The following is an 11,583-nucleotide window of genomic DNA, read 5'->3' as shown; positions in this document are numbered from 1 at the left end:
ATCACCTTTCAAAGTTTGCAAAAATGGCTTTGCTTCTTGTGTCACATAGTTAGGCCACACAAAACTTTATTTCTGCTGACATCATGAGAACTAAATAACTAGCTATAACTTCAACTATACAGTCATGCCTCGGTAGTACAGAACTCATGAATGGCGGCCAACGGAGCTAGAACTGCCACCTTGTACAGTGGTCGCGTTCTTTCCCATCATCTGTGTTCGTAATGCACCTTTACCGCGTCTACAAGGCTTATTTTGCAACGTGCTCTTTAAAAGTTCTCTCGGGTGAAGGCAAATATTTTTCAACCACCAGACTCCTATGCCCCAAAACGCATTCTTCCATCACCTTTCAAAGTTTGCAAAAATGGTTTTGCTTCTTGTGTCACATAGTTAGGCCACACAAAACTTTATTTCTGCTGACATCATGAGAACTAAATAACTAGCTATAACTTCAACTGTACAGTCATGCCTCGGTAGTACAGAACTCATGAATATGGACAGGAATTAGGGTCATCTTTTCTGGGGACTATACATTGTGAATGAATGTACGCCTCACTACGACAGAAAGTGGCTGATCACACAGTGTACAGGGTGAAAATGCATACAGCCCATTGTTGTACGTATTGAAGCGAAAGCCTTTAATGGCTCATACTTGCAGCCATGACCCTGTCTGGTCTCGGTTCATGCTCGGTCTCAAGGCATGTCACACCGTTGACATCATCAGCGGAAAAAAATCGTGCACAGCGGGATTGGAACCACCGTCCTTGCGATCCACAGCCGAGCGAGCAAACGACCACGCTACTTCCTGCCAACGCATATGCAGTTCTGCTTTTTTCTCTGCAGACACTAATATGTGTCTGGCGTAAGGACGCTGGAGAGTGTTTCTGGACAGGCGTCGAAGCAGACGGATGCCCCTGAAACGCCCTCCAGTGTCTATAGCATTTAAGGTTCACAAACCATCTTAACCACACGTCAGTGACACAAGCACCAACACAGCACTAAAGGTTTTCACCTGCCCGCAATTTAGGTAAACAAAGTGGCCCCCTGAGATTTATATTCTCGTGTTAATCTGCACAGCAGTGTGAATAAAAACTCAACTCTGCTAACAAGACAATAATGCACAGCGCAAAGAATGTTACAAATGTTTTGATTTGAGTGGACAAGCCAAACACAGACTAAATCATATACATTTGATGCACTGGGTTAATCATACTGTTTTTACCTTAAACCCATGAACTGCCAGGCACACTGATTGCTCCTGCTCACACTCTTTCTGGTTGCCAAAGCACTTTCCTTTCTGGTACTAAAATCATGACCACGGCTCGGCCACTCACTATCTGGTGCACACCAGTCATTTCAGAAAACAATTAAATCTGCTGAAAAATAAAGGTACAGAACCGCTTGGTTACTTTACAACTTTTATAATCTCATAAATGACTCCCCGCAGCCCACAACACTAAGTTTAAGCGCAGCGCACTGCGAGACGAAAAAGGCAATTCTCTGGTTTCAGGTGCGCACGTTAGGCAGAAACAAAACTTGGTTCCAGTGCAAAGCGGATAATTTGTGAATGCTAATGGTCACAACCATTTCAGCTGATCCAAGCAAAAAAAAAACGGAATGGGTTTAATTTATATCTGGTGTCAGCCTCGAGCGATCCACAGTTTCATCAATACTGCACGGCTCGCAGGAATGAGTGAGCATTGGTACTGCAGAGCCAACCACCATGCAACAGTGTATAGCACATTTCAAGGAATTAAAAAAGCTTTGTAACTGTTTGAGAACATGTGCAGAAATAGTGCTGTCATGACCGTGAAACAGATGTGATCGTATAAGTTTTTCAGGCAACGTATCTGACAAGTGAGGAATGTACAATTATGAATTTACTTATGAGCAAATTAATTTCGGCCAGTGGAAAATGCGAGAAGGGCTAAGAAAATCCCGGAAGCATACTACATTGCCGACACACAAGTTCTTGCAGGCCAACCAGTGCTGTCACTCTCAGCAGGCAGTTAACAGTGTTAATAGGCAGTCACAAACAAATGAAGGCAGCAGATAAACATGCAAATGTGCACGGATTACATCTCTTGCTGAAAGCTTCGATAATGCCCCATCAAATAAACTAATGCAGCTGATAGCGTTCAGCGCTCCTGCTGAGCAACTGCTCGGAACTGACACTATCGAGTTGGCAAACAAGCCTCGAACAAAAGCAGAGAGACAGCTTAATCCACTTCGGTAGCTTTGATTTGCGGCACACACACGCGCATACAAAATGACAGTGTCCCCGAACTGACATTTGCCGCCGATTTTTTCACATAATGCCGCTGGCACACTGTCGCAAGCCGCGCATCCATGATCATAAAACGTACTACTGTATGGTGCACCAAGACGTACAAGACTGGCGACGCTGCTGTTGTCGCAGCAGAAAACACTGCGACGGGCATGCATCCAAGATCGTGTCAAGTCGCACACAAAGCAGTTTGCTATGTAGCAGATAAAACGTTGTGGGCTCGCCTCGGTCGCGATCACTGCAGCCATCGCAAAGGACGCGACCAGCTGGACAGCTCCAAGTTCATTTCAGCATTCGGAAAACGGCGTGCGTCGCGAGTTTTTCTCAGGTGAACATATCGCTCACTTGACTGGAAAGCACTCGCACCGACCATAATCACTTTCACTACGCGGACACTTGTCGCTATGCTGTGCTATGCTCCATCACCCCACCGCGTCCACTTCACCTACCGGACTATGACTTCCGCGAATGGGCCGTTCTCCTTCGCATGCGCATAGGCTGTGTCTGGACAGCCGAGAGCACCCACCGCCTACGCGGTCTAAGCACTGCCCTTTTGCTCCTGCCCTGCTTTTGCTAACCCCAGGGTCACAATGCACCAAGGCTTCAGGAAACTTGGCCTCCCATCCAACAGCTGTGAGAACCTGCTCTTCCCCTTCGGCCCCCGCGAAACAACGCGACGCGCCCTGCGGCTGTTCCTTGCATTCATTCAGCCCGTCTCTAGCTCTCTTTTTTTCCCTCGCTTAAGGCCGATTCACACGACGGTCCGTTCGCCCGCGGCCCGCGCATTGCGTGTTCGTGCGCCACTAAAAACTAGCCTGCGATCCGATGACGTCAAGCGGATGGGACGGACCAAAAGAGCAGACGACACCCTCGGTACAGTGCTCTAGAACATTGGGCAGTGTGTTATCCGGGCTGTGAAGCAATGGAGGAGGCGAGGCCGTCGCAGCGATGACAGGCGCGCTGGCGGCCACGGGGCGCTGCTAGTAATGCCTGTTTCACATGCAAGCGAACCGCTCGCGAACTCTGCGGCCACGGCGCGTACACCCTCTCTCAAGCGGCGAAGAAAGCCCCAGCGGCTGGACTCGCCCCGCGCCCACCGACCGGAGCAGACGTGCGCGGATGGGCTCCCGCCCGACCCCGAAAGCTGCGAGTATCTCTCCCCACCATCGCCTGCTGTGAGCCGGCTGCCCCGACCGCCTCCCTACCGACCCGACTGGTTTCGGCGTAAAACCTGCTTGCCGGATCGACGGCGCCGTGGTATGAGGGCCTTCCGCTCGTCTCGCGCCCCTCGTTCTCGAGCTTCGTGTTGGTGATTTTCATCGAACTGATTTCCTGTGAGGCTACAGGACCACCAAATGGCCACTGGGTCGTCGTTGAGCGGCGCGACACCGCTATGCGGCACCTACCCGAATGCATACTCTCCAAACCCGCTGCACGACGACTCCGAAATGGAGTCCTGTGACACTTCCCCACAGAACCAGGATCTTCTGTCCTCTTCGTCCGTGGAGAATGCGAGCTCACCTCTTGGCGGTGGTCCAGGCTGGCAGCACGCACTCAACAAGCGACGGGCAAAGAAGCTCCGCAGACAGGCCAGGCAAGCCCAGAATCCATCCACTCCGGACTCTTCTGCCTCCGTTGGCGGAAACCCGCCGAACACGTCAGGACAGTCATCGAACGCAATCCGTCAACCGGGCACTCGCCGTCCCAAGCTTCAGCCCCTTCCAAAAAATGATATAAAAGTCGTCATCCGACCGACACGTGGGCTAGCGCTCAAGACCTACCCGACCCGCGTCATTTCGGCGGCGCTCGTTCATTCCTGCCGAGACCCGACCAAGGTGAAAGGCAAATACATACTCCGACCTCATGTCGGGTCCAACATCCTCGTAATCAGCACCCCGCACGAAGAAACAGCGGCGGAGCTCTGTACGATCACCCACCTCACCCTGGACGAGAGCCCCCACCCCGTGCGAGCGTACGTCCCTTTTCCAGCTACCACACTCCGAGGGGTCATTCACGGACTCGATCCCCAGGAGACACGCGACACCCTCATGGCGGGGGTGCGCATCAGGGACAACCGTATCGAACTGTTAGACGCCAGAATCCTTGGCTCTTCAACGACAGCCCTTCTCACGCTCGAAGGACCCCAACTCCCCCGATCCGTATACTACGACGGCTGCGAATACCCGTGCTTCGTGTACAGGCCAGCCAGGCAATTCTGCCATATATGCATGCAACCCGGACATCGCCCGGACGTCTGCCCGACACCAAAAGTCAGTCTGCCGCCTATGCGGGGCCCAGGACCCGCCCATAACACACCAGTGTCAACCCAAGTGCGGACTGTGCGCCGGCCAGCACGAGACGGGGTCTCGGGAGTGCCCAAATCGTCTAAAACCAGCCAGAACACCACGACCCGCTACTAACAAAGGCGCCAAGAAGACGACTCACCAGTCCCGTAAAGACGCGGGACCCAGGATCTACAACAACAGATGGTTCTCATCGGACGACGAGGAGACTACAGGTCGTAGCCAGAGCAGCAGCCGCTCACGGAGCCGTTCCAACTCCAGACCCCGGACGAAGACACCAGTCCCACCCCCAGCCCTTCCGGCCGCGGACGAGGGAAAACGAAATAAGAAGACGCCACCACAAGGCCAAAAGCAGACAGCACCTCAAGGCAGCAGGCGGGCGAGCCAGTCTGGGAGCCGTTCCCGTTCAAAGACCAGGATCCCGGTGCCGCCCCGGACCACACCGAAACCGGCGCCAAGGAAAAACAAGCCGCCGCCGACGACGAAACAGGTGAGCTGGGCAGAGAAGGTTACGGCCTCCCTTCCTCCTTCGTTAACTGACTCCCGAACTGCTAAACTACAGGCCTAAATCACGGCCCAGGAAACCCGCCTAGCAACACATGAAAAGCTTATAGCGGATATCAACGCCAAACTAGATCGCCTCCTCGCGCAAAAAGAATCCCCTGTCCCTAGCCCGACGTACGTCACGCAGGAGCAGCTCTCCCGATTCGCGGAGCGTCTTGACCAAACAATCCAAACCGAGGTAACCTCCCAACTCACGCACTTCCTTGAGACCAAAATCGAACCGCGCCTTGCTCGTATAGAAGCGCAGATTGAACACGTTCTCAGTACACAAACACAAAACGCGGTGGACATTCAGTCCCTCTGGTCTACGCAGCGAAAGCGTGCCGCCTCGAGCGACTCGGGCCCCACCCGAAATCGGGGTCGTGCAGAATCGACCAGCAGTGAGGCGGGCGTTTTCCTTGCCCCGCGAGTCCATCAACATGGCCCCACACCCTAGACAGACACCCACCGAACACGTCGAAATTTGGCAGTGGAACTGCAGGGGGTTCCGACGAAAGTTAGGTCTCCTCAAGCAGTTCATTGCTAAAGCTCCTATCAGACCCGATTTGATATGCCTGCAAGAGGTCAAGGCCGACAGAGACCCCTCCGTGCCGGGATACTACATGGTCGTTCTTCCCCTCATGCCGACGGTTGCAACCCTGGTTGCAAAAGATGTGACCGTTGTCGAGCACACGCTACCTGTGCCGGATGTAGAGCACTTAGCGGTCGAAATAGTGCCTAATAAGCGTGGCCGAAAAAGCACATTCGTCGTAAATATGTACAAACCACCGACCCCAGCGAGAGCTGACCACAGATTTCTTAACGGCGGCCGTGCAAAAGGCGCAATCTAACCAACTTGTCGTAGTCGGCGATTTTAACGCCCGGCCCAAAGACTGGGGATATCGCACCAACTCGGCAAGAGGAGCCTCAGTGGCTAGGGCGATAGCAACTATCGACCTCGAACTCCTCACCGATCCAGCCTATCCGACACGAGAGGGAAACAGCGTCACGAGAGACACTTGTCCGGACCTGACCCTTGTCAAAAATGTCACCCATGTCACATGGACGAATTTCGGAGAAACTCTAGGAAGTGATCACTGCATCCTCAGTACCTCGCTCACATCGACGAAAATTCGCAGAAACCTTGGCCCGGCACGGATAACTGACTGGACTAAATTCAGACAATCAGAAATTTCAGAGGGCGCCATCGAGTCGCTCTCGGATTGGTGCGACGCCATAAGACAGGCGCATGCTTCCGCCACCGATAGTACAGCGTACGCCGGAATCGCCGCAAATAGATCGGCACCTGCTCAAGCTATGGCAGCAAAGAATCAAACTAGTGCGACGGTGGAAGCGTCAACGCCTGAATCGCCCCCTAAAGAAACGCATCGCAACACTTACAGAGGAGGCCCAAACGTATGCCCTACAGCTTTCTCAGAGGAATTGGCAACAGTTCTGCGAGTCGCTGAGAGGCACGCTGGGAACATCGCGTACTTGGACTATCTTGCGAAATCTAATCGATCCCACGAAGTCCAAGACTGAATCAACTCGTACGCTAAAGCGCATCGCTCATCTGTTCCCGGGAGACGATGCAGCGCTGCTCCGAGCCCTGGAAAACAGATACGTCGGCACAATGCCGACACCGCCGAGCACGGTCGAGTACCGAGGAAATCCCAATTCGGCCTTGGACGCTCCCATCACTACGGCGGAAGTCTACGCTGCGGCCCGTTCGTGCGTCCTGTTACGTTTCGCCTACGACGCGCGGTATAGCCGGCGCGGATGCAACGGACGCCGGGGCTTCGTTCAAAGTGGCGGTCATTTTGGGCCCGTTCAGTGCTGCCGTAACGCCTCCCGCCAAGCGCGTCCAGGCAGGTTTCAATGCCACGTGTCGTCGTGTGTGTGTGTGCATGTTGGTGCCCACGCTTGTCAAAGCGCGGCAGCCGGGGAGAGGAGCTCCCCAACTGGGAGGCGAGGAGGTCTGACCGGCGCCGGCCCGGCGGACGCGCACGTCACGTCTGAACATGTCTGAGCGTCGCGGTATCGGGCGCCTCATCCAGAGCCGTTCCTTCTTGCCCTCGACTCCGAGGGTATAAAAGCCGCTGCCCCGGACGCCAAAGAGAGACTTCGATTTCTTCCTTCGAGTAACGTGGTCGCCCTGACCGGCTGCTCTTTTGCGATGCCAGAATAAACAAGTTGTTCTGTTGCCAGTCGACTCATCCTTTGCCGGGGCCTTCGGATGTTTCCAGCTGTGCCCCAGGCCGCCAGGCCAACGCTACCCTTGGGGCTTGCAACCCTTTTGCAACAGTCCGGAATACGGCGGCGGGCGTGGACCGCATCAACAACGCAATGATCCGGAACCTCAGCAACGCTCAAATTCGAGACCTGACAAAATATATCAATGATTCGCTCTGGGAGCACAACGTCATCCCTGAAGAATGGAAACATTCGGAGGTGATCGTAATCCCCAAACCCGGGAAAAAACCTACAATTGAAGCCCTCCGGCCCATCTCACTTACATCGTGCCTCGGCAAGTTGTACGAACGAGTAGTGCAAACAAGACTGCAAAATTATTTAGAAGAAAACAACCTTTTCCACCCATCGATGCTGGGATACCGGGAGGGTCTCTCTGCGCAAGACGCCTTCCTCCTTCTGCATAACGAGGTCCTTGTCGGCATCCCGAGAGAATGCGAGCACGTCATCATGGCTCTCGATCTCAAGGGAGCTTTCGACAGCGTCTCGCATGACGCCATCCTGAACGAACTGAATAACCTCCACTGTGGTGAACGGGTATTCCAATACGTGAAGAATTTCCTCTCGAACCGCACGGCCACGATTGGCATAGGCGAAGCACGCTCTGACGTCAAGAGCATGCCCAACAAGGGCACGCCGCAGGGATCCATCATCTCCCCGCTCCTATTTAACATCGCCAGCAAATCGCCCGAATGATACGCCGGGTGGCCAGGAACAGAAAGGGCATGCGAGAAGAAGACACATTAAGACTGGTGCAGGCGCTTGTCCTCAGCCGCATCTCTTACGGTCTTCCGTATCACACACTTCTCAGACAAGACTTCAATAAAGCGGACGCGTTGATCCATACGACATACAAACACGCCCTCGGACTGCCCCTGTATACGACCAACGCTAAACTCGAAGCACTGGGAATTCACAACACCTTCGACGAAATCAGAGACTCTCTCCTCCTGCACTGTAAAAAAAAATGCTCCGCAGTACAGAGAAACCCGCTGGTAATGCGTTGCCGGAGGGTTTTCCGCAACATGAAGTATGGACTAAATGACAGAAACAGAGACTCCGTATGACGACTGTCACATTCTTGGTAACGAAAAGTTACGCCATGCTATGCACGAGACCGAAATCATTTTTTCACAACGAATGCTTCTGTTTTGTTCTTATTGAAGTTTCCGCAATGTGTATGCATACGTCCTCCGTTCACTCGGAAGTCATTTCATCTAGAGCGGAAATTATCTGTATTGTAATTATGTACTTTCTGTAGTACATGAACATGCGTCTTCGTATAGCTTCTGCCCGCAATGTTCACTGCAGATATAGCCGCCCAGGTGCCGAAGAAATAAGTATTATGTACAAGGCTTTCCTTTACACATATTATGTATTGCATACGTACAAAGAATGCAGCTTAGAATGAAAGAGTGGTAAGTGTTTGGGTGAGTACAAGTACATACGTTTTATTTTCATGGCAAACTACACACATTGTACATCTGCACATTGCTGTCGGATCCATCTGAAAAGCATAAAAAAAATCCTCATTTAGTGGTCACACAACTCCAAATATAAATTTCACAAATACATTTCAACCATCCGCTATTGAACAATCGGCTTTCGTAGAAGCTTTCAAAAGCCATTCACTGAGAACCAACCCGATATAACTTATTGCCCAAAGTTCATTTCACATAACAGTAAACAGTAAAAACCACAGGTCCAGAAAGAAGCAGACAAAATGCGCTTTCCCGGGTGGCACTGTGCGCATGAAAGTCTTTATAGTTGTTTATCATTTTGTGCAAATAGAAAGTAGCTCAGGAGGGGGCCAGATGCAATTCAATGCAGGTTCCTTTCTGTACATAGTACTAAATGCACAACTTAGCGAGCAAGGAACATTGGTAACATCTGAAAAAGGCGGGACGCTTGCCGAATTTATCGTCCATCCAATTTGTTATAGGCAAGACAAAACGAAGCGAAAGTCCCGCACTCAGTTTATATCCAGTTCCCGGGCATGCCCGTTGCGGCAGATTAAGACGCTTTTTATTATGACACAACCCGGAAGCACATTTCCCCCAAACTGCATGTTTTCACTCATAGTTTTTATTATCTCAGCATGTGCAAGAAAATGTACTAATATCTGATGTCAGTGAAAATGCAGTCACACGTACCGGAAGCAGCTCACTAAGGCATTCCAATATCTCTGCAGTATGCCTCACGAGGAACGGATGCTCAAGTTTCAAAAAAGGGCTCTTGGCAGAAATTTAACCAAAGGCAGTTGCCAAGTGAACCTTTTCAAAATGATGACCCAGAAAGACGAAGTGTCCTCATGTGTCTGATGCAAAAGAAGGATGAAGGCATGAGTCTTTCTGCTTTTTGAACAGCTGTGATACGTTTTTTACTGGTACTGCTTGGCGCAGCTTCAGTCTCCTTCTTGACATTTTGTGAAATAATTATATATCTGCGAAAGGTCTCACCAGCAAACATTTTGGCACTAATGGAGAAGCAAAAAGACCCATGTCCTAGGCCTTTTTTTGTGACACTAAAGGAAGGCTTCCCTTTTAGGGTCATCGATTACGAAGAGGTCCATGTGGCAACAAACTTTGAGAGAATTCCTGCAAGGGCTCTACGTTCTGATGCTTCAGAATTTCTCGTGAGGTGCCCTGTATCACAACCCCTCAGTGAGCTGTTACCAGCCCTGTGAGTGCACTGACACTTGACATCAAGGGTATGTACTTTTCCTCGCCACATGCAGCAATGATGTATATGTCAAGCGAAAGCATAGATTTCTAAGTGCAATTCCAGATTGCCTGCGGAGGAAAGCAAAAGAGTGGCCATGCTCAGCTGTTACCTTTGCTTCTTGCTCGAGTTCTACAGTGAGTACTACGTAATGACAGGTGTCTGCATCAACTCATTTAACACTCGTCCTGTGCGACCTCCATCTTGCATTACATGACAGGCAACTTTATAACACCCTTCATGCAAAGAGTGTCATCAGGGTCGGTGTGTTCTGTCAGTTTCCTGGTCCTGTGGTTTGTGCTGTTTTCTACTCTTAAACTATTTACTGCCTTCATTCTCCACTCCATGAAGCCTGAATGTGCTACACTGGGCTGCTCCATGCGTCGTGGAGCAGCCCAGTGGCCATTTTTTTTTCATACGTCGGAGGCACTCAGCTCGAAACCCATGCTTACTATATTCAGCAGACAAGGGTACATGTGAGACACATCATTATTAACTAATTCTCACAGTGGTATCTGGTGCAAGAATATCTAAAGACTACTCCATTTTTGCTTAAGTTTTCAGATACACTCTTAGATTAAAAACATAATTTGGCTACATTAGCAGAAGCACAGCACCAAGGTACTCACCAATTGCCTGAAGCACTGTACGCAAGTTCTCGTGCCATCATGAATACAGCACACTGTCCACGTCTTCATAATGCCATGTCACTCCAGCACTTCGGTAGCAAAATTTTCCTTTAAAAAAGAGTAGTTTTGTTTATGTTAAGACTGGTCATATTTAATTTTACTATATACTATGTACTTCTCATTGTACTGCCCCAGACTAAAAAATACCAATGATCATGCTTTGAATTATGTCATATATGATCACCAAATTTGGTGTAATTAATATGTTCTTAGAAATTCTGATTGAAATAAATCTGACAAAATATTATATCAGAAAATGTGGCACAAGGAAGAAGGACGCTAGCTAGATAACCTGGACGAATGTTTTCAGTTGCATGCAGCCATCGGCACCATTGCACACAAAATGTACAATAAAGTGGGTTTTACCTTTCCAAATAGAATTTAATGCTGCAAACATTTAAGTAAAAAAAATTTCAACCTTCCATTCCGCATAAAGGAAAGAAAATTCCTCTGGTTTTTTTCACAAGCCTCTGCAAGTACACAATTCAGTGAATCTACTCTACAAGTATTTCAATCTATCAGCACGAGACAGGGACGAGAAAAGAAACAAAACAGGCACTGACTCGCAACTGAAGTTTATTGAAGTGAACAGAGAGTATACAGAAAAGCCACACACCACAAACTACACAATTACACATAAGCTACATCACAACATAAGTAAAAGATTGCCCTTAACATTCCTCTCATCTAGACAGTCCAACCCGCTGCATGTTAACGCTATGGGCAGCACACTCACACATTCGTCACCGAATCATAAGATGTGTCTAGCCTCGATAATTTTCTGGTTAATCTG

Source organism: Amblyomma americanum, chromosome 4 (genome assembly GCF_052857255.1).
Source record: "Amblyomma americanum isolate KBUSLIRL-KWMA chromosome 4, ASM5285725v1, whole genome shotgun sequence".
Lineage (NCBI taxonomy): Eukaryota > Metazoa > Arthropoda > Arachnida > Ixodida > Ixodidae > Amblyomma > Amblyomma americanum.
This window is presented reverse-complemented; position numbering follows the sequence as displayed.